The sequence below is a fragment of the Oratosquilla oratoria genome, chromosome 4, assembly GCF_046742065.1.
Source record: "Oratosquilla oratoria isolate Oo_2021 chromosome 4, ASM4674206v1, whole genome shotgun sequence".
NCBI lineage: Eukaryota > Metazoa > Arthropoda > Malacostraca > Stomatopoda > Squillidae > Oratosquilla > Oratosquilla oratoria.
The window spans coordinates 45,929,792-45,939,791 of record NC_134780.1 but is presented as its reverse complement, the minus strand read 5'-3'; the positions used below and the strand labels follow the sequence as shown (position 1 = coordinate 45,939,791).

At 35.6% G+C, this 10,000-nt stretch overlaps 1 protein-coding gene across 1 annotated transcript in view; it reads left to right on the top strand.

Annotated features, from left to right (window-relative positions):
- The window catches only part of LOC143024850 (acetylcholinesterase-like), a 309,456-nt gene that overhangs the window by 150,218 nt on the left and 149,238 nt on the right, over positions 1-10,000 (top strand). Inside the window, exon 2 of the mRNA XM_076184143.1 lies at positions 9,290-9,347. The gene's annotated coding sequence lies outside the window, so the exon portion shown is untranslated. The remainder of the gene's footprint in view (positions 1-9,289; positions 9,348-10,000) is intronic.

The window sequence follows — 10,000 nt, the reverse complement described above, 5'->3', positions numbered from 1 at the left end:
ACCAATATTGCCCCTAGTGAATACCTCTCCCATTGACCTCTAAGAATATTATATAGAGGCTCACTTTCTCTTTAAATGTACATCACTTACCTTATGTCGGTTGCACCAACCGAAAGCTTATTATGTAACCTTTATCGTCTTATTACATCACGACTTTAGGAAGATTTGTAATTAACTTCCTTCCCTCTAATCACAAACTGTGTACCATACGGCTAAAGAAATTGCCCAAGAATATAGTCGACACTGGATTAGCGATAATTGTCTACATTTCTCTCAGATCAACAGAACAAAGAGGACAAACATACTTGCTGTAAAATGTGAGCTTTATGTTGTTATGGTTATCGTCATGTGGTTTTTATTTCCTTGATAGGAACGCCTGTAGACACCAGTGTGTTGAGCCTGGCTCGATTAACCTTTCCTCGTCTATATTTTCTATTTCTATTCTGACTAAATCCAGGTGATTGTATTCTTCCGAGCTAAATCCCTGTAGACATCAAAAGATGAACCCTTTATTTGCACTTTACAAAGTTATCGTTTATCCTGAGAGGGAGGGAAGAGGGTAGAGGGGAGTGGAGTATGTAGGGGATGGAATGGGTGGGAGTGGTCTCTATGCCTTTGTCTTTTGGCTACCCCCTTGTAAGGGGGGTGGGGAAAGCCTTTGGTATATGTATGTATCATTTATTCTAACTGCCGTCAGGTGATTTTATTTAGCTAATGCAACTCTACCCACAATGAAGGGATTCATCTTTAAATTTTATATAAAGAGTGTTTGTTTCCTTTCCTTCCTTCTTTATTCATTTCCTTCTTTTATTCTTGGCTTTGTTTGCTTCGTCTTCACTTTCCATCTTCATTCTTGACTCCGCCCGTTAATTATGAACTCTTCCTTTGTTCCTGTTGTATGACAGCCTCCTCTTTCTTTTGTCTCACGAAATTTATGTACTATTCTTCTGCATTCGTTACTTTCTTTTTTCACTTGATTTTTATGTCATGCGATTTGCGTTCTCTTTTGTCTGAGTTCTATTTCATTATGCTCGATTTTTGTCTCTTTTGTTTGTCTTATGTTATCTTTATCTTTTTCGTTATGCTCGATTTTTGCCTCTTTCTTTTGTTTTTCTTATGTCATCTTTATCTTCTTTTCTGTTGACCTCGTTTCGATTCCTTGCTCGTCGCTCTTTCTTTTCCTACTTGTGGTCTTCCGTCCTTTATCTGTCCAGAACGCAAGCAATTCTCAACTCAAAACCCTCTCCAACTACTCCCTGATATTAATGTGCTAATGTTAGTATAATAATTAAACGTTTAGTTGTACCAGCCAAAGGTAACATCAAAGTAGAAAACTGCACATATAAATTGAAACCACTGTTATTAGAAACAAAAAGCGTGCCGACTTGAACCGGACTGTGCATGTTGGAACACATGCGGGAGATCTATTTTTATCAGATCTACACAGACTAAGAAAGTTTTAGTCCCGAACCGTTGATTAGAGATAATTTCTATTGATCTAATATCAAATCCACATACTTTTAATTAGTCCCTGTTCCTAGGTAAAAGAAAATTTATCAGGGTATTTTCTGTCAAAGTTGGTTGCGCATACAGCTCGCCACACGCAAGACAATGCTGTCACATACAATCTATTTTCTATCCCATTTGAGACTTCTACAAGAGAATGGTATTCCAATTGCATTACACCTAACGCCGTATCTTTTGATCTGAGTGCTCAAAAAGAGGCTCGCAAAATATACGACAAAAAACACCTCGGCCAAAGCACTTCGGCACGGAATGCATAAATCATCCTCTAGCAGTTATTCATGGCTACTGCCACATACTGTTAAGTTGTCTTCCTAGTTCATATCCGTTATTTAGTTTCTCATTTACAAAGATCTTATCCCCATTTGTACTTGTGGTTGCAACTGACACGTAATCTAAGAGGCTTATTTCCTAATAACACGGGTCTTAATATTGATCTTACCCTGCAAGATTGCTTTGTCTTACCTTCTGGTAGGGATAAAGATAAGCTCACGTCTTAGGAAAATACCTCTTTGAATATTTTGTCTGTTTCGTTTGTTTTATTCTTAACTTAATCTAAAGAAAAAATCTAGTTACTTTTTTACATTTCCCACTGTGCATGTGAGCTTTTTCACTATTCTAAAGTGACAGCTTTATAGAAATATGACTTTAGATTGTGTTGCACCAAAGTACCCAGGACTAATGAGCATTGTGACTATACATAACTACGGTTCTTTCGTTTTCTTTTCGTAGTTTCCCTCCTCTTCTCTCCTTTACTTGATTATTGTTTACTTCCTACCTTCTCCTTCCTCGTCAGCCTTTTCTTTTTCATACTCCTCTTTCTCTTCCTCAGCCCTTTTCTCTTCCTCCTCTTACTCTTTCCCACTTTGCCACTTCCTAATACATCTCCTCCCTTCTCTTTCTCTCCCTCCTCTTCCTCCGTCCACACCTCCTCCCCTCTGCCCAGCTAGCTCCTTCTTTAACCGTCAAATCAATATATTGATCATACAGCCCCAACCCTCTACTTCACACTCACAATCACACAGAATCATACTTACAACATTTATGATTACTTTCCTTACACACAGCCGCATCTAAGCACCTCCTGGTGAGATTTCTCACACTCACAGCCTTATTTGATTACACATTCAATCCAAAGCAGTGAATGGAACAGGAACAAGATCAGAAGTTCAGTTTGTAATCTAATGAAGCCACAATCCCATCTCGGGGACATACGTGTGCACGTACAATACGTTTATACAGTTTCTACCAACCTCTATTACCGTAACATCTTGTCAGCTGAATAAAATTCGTCTGAGTGCTGGCCGGGGAAAAACTGAACGAATTAATGGAGACAGTCTCAACATTTCTGCTACGGTATTTTTTGGAATAGAGACTTAGAATCTAAGAGATACTTAAAGAAACAGACCTAATGCATGGGGAATAAGGTGTTTGAAAAGCAAAATTTGTGTTTCGTGAATGGATAGAATGAGGAATGTGAAGGCAAGGCAGAGAACAAGTGATGTAAGAAGTTTGTCTGATAGACCGGACCAGACAACGTTGAGATGATTTGGGCACACGGAAAGAATAAAAAGAAAGACAAACGAAAAAAAACGTGGTAAGCAGAAGTTAAATAAGCCCAAGAGGAAGATCAAGTATTATGGAAGGATGGGATGAAAAAAAGTTTTGTATACATCTGTTTTGACAATACAAGTATAGGAATGTGTGGAAAGGTTCTGAGGAGATAGATGGACGAAACGACCCTAAGGGATGTTCCCCGCATCTGCTCCGGAGATGAGTCGATGCAGAGGGGGTGGTGGATGAGTTGCTCCTCGCTCCTCTGTTTGTAACCCACGCAATGTGACGGAGAGCATGGAAATGGTACAAATGGATCTTTTGGGGTGGACGTCTATTTTGTCTTGTCCACCTCTCTTGTAGAGACCAAAACCATTGGCCCAAACATACTTTCGCGATGGTAATATCCTCTGATCTGAACAGCAATAATAACTGCTACCTTAAATTTCACTGAGAAACCCGTTGACCCACAGTATCAGGCGATGGTCCTTGGGTTCTCCCATAGATCTTCTTGAGAAAGAAGTTATGATTATTGCCTGTGTTATATTAGTTTGAGACTATGAGAGCGTCTAGATTACTTTCGACCTCTCATTCCCTTAGAAAGGTATGTAATCCATCTCATTAATCAACTTGACTTCCGTAAACGAATTCTTTAATTGCTTGGAAATCATTCCTTGTTTTGTTTTTCTTGTTTTTTTTGTTTTTTGTTTTTTTACTTCTGAGTCTTGTCTTTAGTCTTAGCACAGGACCTTCTTTCATCGCTTCTCTTTCCGTACAGCTTTTCTAATTGAATACTTGGTCTCCACTCTGATGTATGTACAAGAAGGAGCCAGCAGTCTTATTGGATAATCCTCCTAATTTTTCCTACATTTCCTTCTCGTTATTTAATATTTTACAACACATCCTAGCAGTACTCTCATTTCACACCCATTCTTCCTTCCTTCCTTCCTTCCTTCCTTCTTTCCTTCCTTCCTTCCTTCCTTCCTTCCTTCCTCCTCCTTCTCACCTCGGGGCGAACAGGTGACAAATCTCGCTGAGCCATCTTGTCTCCATTTCCGTATCGAGAGAAAATCTCGCCATCTTACTTCGAGGTCTCAAGGAAAGACGATGAATCTCTTTGTAGTATACAGGTTCATGTTGTATCACTCGAACACACAGTTGGAGCCCAAAGTTCGTGTTCACCTGAAGTCAAGACAATGGAAGAAATGAATGGCAACACATATATTTATATATATAAATATATATATATATATATATATATATATATATATATATATATATATACTTTTCAACTGTTTCAACATTTGTGTAAACCAACAGAAGAAGCAGAAGTGGTAGATACATTGTGAGTCCTACATCTAGGTTTTTCTATGTCTGTTAATTACATTTGTCAACCTTCAACAAAAGTATATTCCCTGACAGATGGACTGGAGATTTTAAATAGTATGCTTGTACAGACTGATGCTCTGAACCACGTCTTTTTTTATATAGGTCGCTAAGTCGAAGAAAAAAGACATCGATCACGACCTCCTTTAAAATCGTCTGATACTGGTGGAAATAAAATCACAAGAACTACAAAATACGTCCCAAGTTGATGACATGGTGTAACATTATAAACACTATTGCTTTAGTGCAATTGACAACATAAGTCTATAAGGAAACTTACTGAATCACTGAAAACGAAGATTATATAAGCATAGTACGAAAATACTAAGGAATGAATTTTTGTCGACGATAGTATAATGCTACTTCTCCTAAACCAAAACACGGAATATAAGTTCCAATGACACATTTGCCGTCTTTTCTTATATATTAGCCAAAAATGAAGAAAATATAATTTCAGGTAAATTTTACTACATAAAAAGTTTCTACAGATTATTTCTTCATAACTACATGCCCGAGGAATTCAAACGTGAGGTAGGCAAGGTCATCATGTTAAGACAACAGAGCAAGATTCGCAGTAATGGGTTTGAACTGGACAAACTTAGATTTAAGAAAGAGCTAGTTTACCAAAAGAATAGTTAACGAGTGAGGGCTATAGCAATTGGTTGTTTTAAGTCTTAAAACAAAATTATCTAACTCTTAAAATTTAAGAGAAGATTAGAGAAACATTCCGGACAGGTATGACAGGTGGTAATGGACATGGAACTGCCTAGTGTAAGCCTTATGGTCTCTTGCAGTCTTCTCCATTCTTGTGTTCTTATGTCTCACTGTTCAGAAGCTACGTCGTCTCGGAAACGACCTCGAAGACTTTGTTAGTTCCAGTCAGTCTTCTCAGGTCACAAAGTGTCCTGAAATGGTACAGACGCATTATATGGCTGTCAGAACGTGTCATAAACCACATGTTTCGAAACGTTCCATTGACATGACACGCAGGGTGACACGCAATGTCCCCATCTCGATTCTTGGGGGCATTTCGCTAGTTCCAGCAACTTTGGTTAAATGGTTTCAATAGTTTTTTCCTGTATTTGTATCTCTCTCTCTCTCTCTCTCTCTATATATATATATATATATATATATATATATATATATATATATATATATATATATATATATATACTCGTATATATTATCTTTTCTTTTATTAGTCCATTTTATTAATCTATTTATTGATATAGTTATCTATTAATCTATCTATTTACTTGTTTATCTATTTATATATTTGCTAATTATCTGCTTGTTTATTTATTTATCTATGTATTTACTTATTTTATTTTTTGTGGAGACGTCATGTAACACTTGATTTTTACAAAATTTTGAGTTGTTGACTTTTGATCGTAAAAAAGAAAAGAATATATATATATATATATATTTATATATATATATATATATGTATATATATGTATATATATATATGTATATATATATATATATATATATATATAGTCCTACCAAGCCCCCCGTTCTGCTCTATGTTCCCTCAACTGAATCAAATCTTCCAATCATATTTTCAAGAAAATTAATAAATAAATAAATAAACAAAATCTCATAGTGTCATCATTTCTGTTCATGATGTAAATCGAACTAAAACAGACGAATACAAGACAAACAAAAATCCCCAAAGGTGATTCAAGAACAGTAGTGGTAAAGCCCTTACCGACCCCTGACCTTTATGTCGACACGAAAGGCTATTCCCTCAAAGAAATATGTACTTCGACATGACGTCACTGCCCTCTGAAATGGACGATCTTGATTCATGATATTCACAAATGTGTTTTGTCTCTTTTCTTTTTTTTTCTTTTTTTTTTGCGTCTGATAAATTCACCTTTGATTTTTGTTTGTTTATCTATGTATATATTTATTTTGTTTTTATTAACTTGTTCATTTATCTATTCGTTAATTGATTTCCCTAATTACCTATTTATTTATTTGTTGCTTTATCATTTTATTTATCTCATTATTCAATTATTTATCTATTTATATATCTATTTATATATTCATTTATTTATCTATTTATGTATCTACCTTTTTAAACATCCATTTATATATTTATTTATTCATTTATTTACTTTATTTAAATATCTATTCACTTATTCATTTGATCCTTTGTAACTATTATAGTTTTCTTAGGTCATTCACCTAGATATGTTATGCTCTAGTTGAAGCAGGTCTATACCTTTAAATCGGTGCTATATTTTTTATTCAATGATCTAAATAGTGAATAGTTACTATGACATTGCAGTAAATTAAAATAATTGGAAAAATCAAACCAAATGTGTTTTGACTTCAACGAAATCAAAATAAGATTGTCGTTCTATTTCTTACCCACAATGCCTTGTTCATCTGCATGTCCTACGTAATGATATATTTACTATGACATTGATCTTTCATATAATTGGTGAATGAAATGTAAGTTATACTCCATACTTTGAAAAAAAAATAATGTTGGAAAGAGAATATAAAATATGATACATTATTGTATGTACCCTACACTTTTGCAAAACAAGAACAAAATACTCTCTACATCTGTACTGCCATTTTTTCCGAGTAAAATAAATTGGCACTTCAAGCAATATAAATAAATAAATAGATAAGTGAATAAACCAATCAATTTGTCGGTCAACTGATTAATTGACTAACTAATTAATAAATAAATAAATAAAATAGCGCTGAGGTGTGATATAATTAAAAATCAGACAGGTATATCAACGTGAGCCATCGCCATTATAAACTAGAACAAATATGTTAGAATAGTATCATCGGTACTATAGTACTAGATACATTACTGCAAGGTCACAGTTGTTAGTACTGTTGTACCCAGATCCTGTACATAAACCTTGTCAAGCTGAATACAAAACAAGGTTTATATTTATCCAAAACATGTGTTCCTATATGTATTCTTTTCTGTGTTTTTGTATACATTTGCGTTTGTAATCAATAGATCCAACTGTGTGTATACGTGTGTGTGTGTGTGTGTGAGTATGTGTGTACGTGTGTGCGTGTGTGTGTGTGTGTGTACGTGTGTGTGTGTGTGTGTGTGTGTGTGTGTGTGTGTGTGTGTGTGTGTGTGTGTGTGTGTGTGTGTGTGTGTGTGTGTGTGTGTGTGTGTGTGTGTGTGTGTGTGTGTGTGTTTGTGTGTGTGTGTGTGATTCACCATGGTCTTGGATCACTGGTAGACTCGTGATCGACAGCTATTTCCCTCCCGGAAGAGAGCTCAGAGCCCGTATATGACCGATCTATGGGTAATGCTGTGATCTTACACGCACACACACACACACACACAACTCCGCGCCCACGAGAGTTGGAGTAACAACCGCTGCGCAGCGATACTGAAATCATTTCAACCCTGGGTGGGATTTAAACCCGGACCGCCGTAGTGGCAGTCAGGAACTCTACCAACGCGCCACGAGTGTATGTGTGTGCGTCTGTGTGTGTGTGTGTGTGTGTGTGTGTGTGTGTGTGTGTGTGTGTGTGTGTGTGTGTGTGTGTGTGTGTGTGTGTGTGTGTGTGTGTGTGTGTGTGTGTGTGTGTGTGTGTGTGTGTGTGTGTGTGTGTGTGTGTGTGTGTGTGTGTGTGTGTGTGTAAATATGCCTTTTTGGAACAAGTTGTGTATCTTTTTTATTCATTATTTATTTATCTATTTATTTATTTATATATTTTACCATTTTATAATTTCTTAAAAAAAATACAGTGAATTCTGTCGAAATTCATATCATAAAAATTTTACAGTCGAAACAAACGTTTTTCAGCCTTGCTTAATCGGTACAATATAACACCATTAATTTGCCAAAAACATAAAAAAAAAAATAACTTGGACCTCTACATATCCTTTCCAAAATAAAATTATTTGATACCAGACTTCCATTCCTAAGACTCCCTTACAAATAGGGTAAAAGTTACCATTTCACTCCAATGCTTAAGAAGACATCTCACCCAGAAAGGAACATTAGGAAAATATCTTGATATTGGGTTATTCCAGGACTTGGGGTATTCCAGGAGTTGGGGTATTCCAGGACTTGGGTTCCAGTGAAGTCTGTGCTTTGGTATTCGGAGCTTGTCAAGATTAGAGTGACGCGACAAGAGCTTTATCTTATCTCCTTCTGACCCCAAACCCTAACACGAGTCCACAATCACGATGGCAAGGCCATTCCTTCCTTACCAGAAAATACTAATTTTTCAAACATCACGTATTATATTTTAATGTTACGATAGATTTAGAAAGAGTTTCTAGAAGCTCCGGGGGATATAGCTTCGTCATTATATGTAAGTACTAAGAACTAGAACATTTATAATTATTTTCTAATATAAAATTGTCAAATGTCCATGTGTGCGTATAATACTTATGATGTTTATGTAAAATCATGTATGTGTCCCTGTGCATGTTTATGTCTGTCGTTATCATCGTAGTTGTCGTCGTCGTCGTCGTCGTTGTCGTCATCGTCGTTGTCGTCGTCAGAAAGTATTTCTGCTGCCTTTGACTCATGTTTTTATGATAATCATCAATATAATTACATTCTTGATTAAATACTTCCAATATCATAATGATTACAATCATTGTTAAGCCTGCAGTTACTAAACTGTCGACATTGTTCGTGTATTTCCAGTTCATCTTAAACTTAGTGAATAGCACGGAGAGAAATTGGAAAAAGACAAAAATATCAGGGCAGAAGATTTCTTAAAATTTCTTTAAAAAAAATTAGTATATTTTTTTTAGAAGAAACGAAGCAAAAACCGACGATGTAATATTAATGTTTCTCTCTTCCTTTCACAGAAAGCTGACCTGAAAAATCACCCTATTAACGCCAACTTCATTTTATTATACAACTTGGGTAAGTAAGAAAGACAAATAGTTCTCAGAACTAAACTGTAAGCAAGACAAGGAAAGATTTACAACCACGAAATTCATTCTTATTTTTGTATAGGAGGAATTATGAGCTAAATTATAAACAAGGTTTGGGAAAAACAAATGACTATTATACCCCAAATTAAAAGCTCTGATTATGTTCCATTATCTATACACAAATTCAGACCAAAGACAAGCAATACCTGATTGTTAACTGTGAATCCTATTTCTACAAATGGATTAAGCAAACGTGAATTCGTCAAGATGTTCAATGTAGGTGAAGATTATATTTACTTGAGCTTCAAAGAAAAACAAAAACATTCAGGAAGAAACTTTTCAGGGACTAAATTTCTAGTAAAACGCATTAAAAATTTTAAGTGTAAGAGCCTTTCTAGTTATGTAAGTCGATGAAATTGTGAAAGCTTCGACCGATGATGATAACTAAAGCTTTTATCAGTGATTCACTTTTAAAAGTTTAGATGAAATTTCTATTTTGACCAATAAGGGTTATGTATTTTTCCTCAAGAAACGAGGGCTCAACCTATTTAATGTTTTTTATTATCAGTTGCGAGTACATAAAAGAAGCGTTGCACGCATACACACACACACACAAACACACACACACACACACACACACAC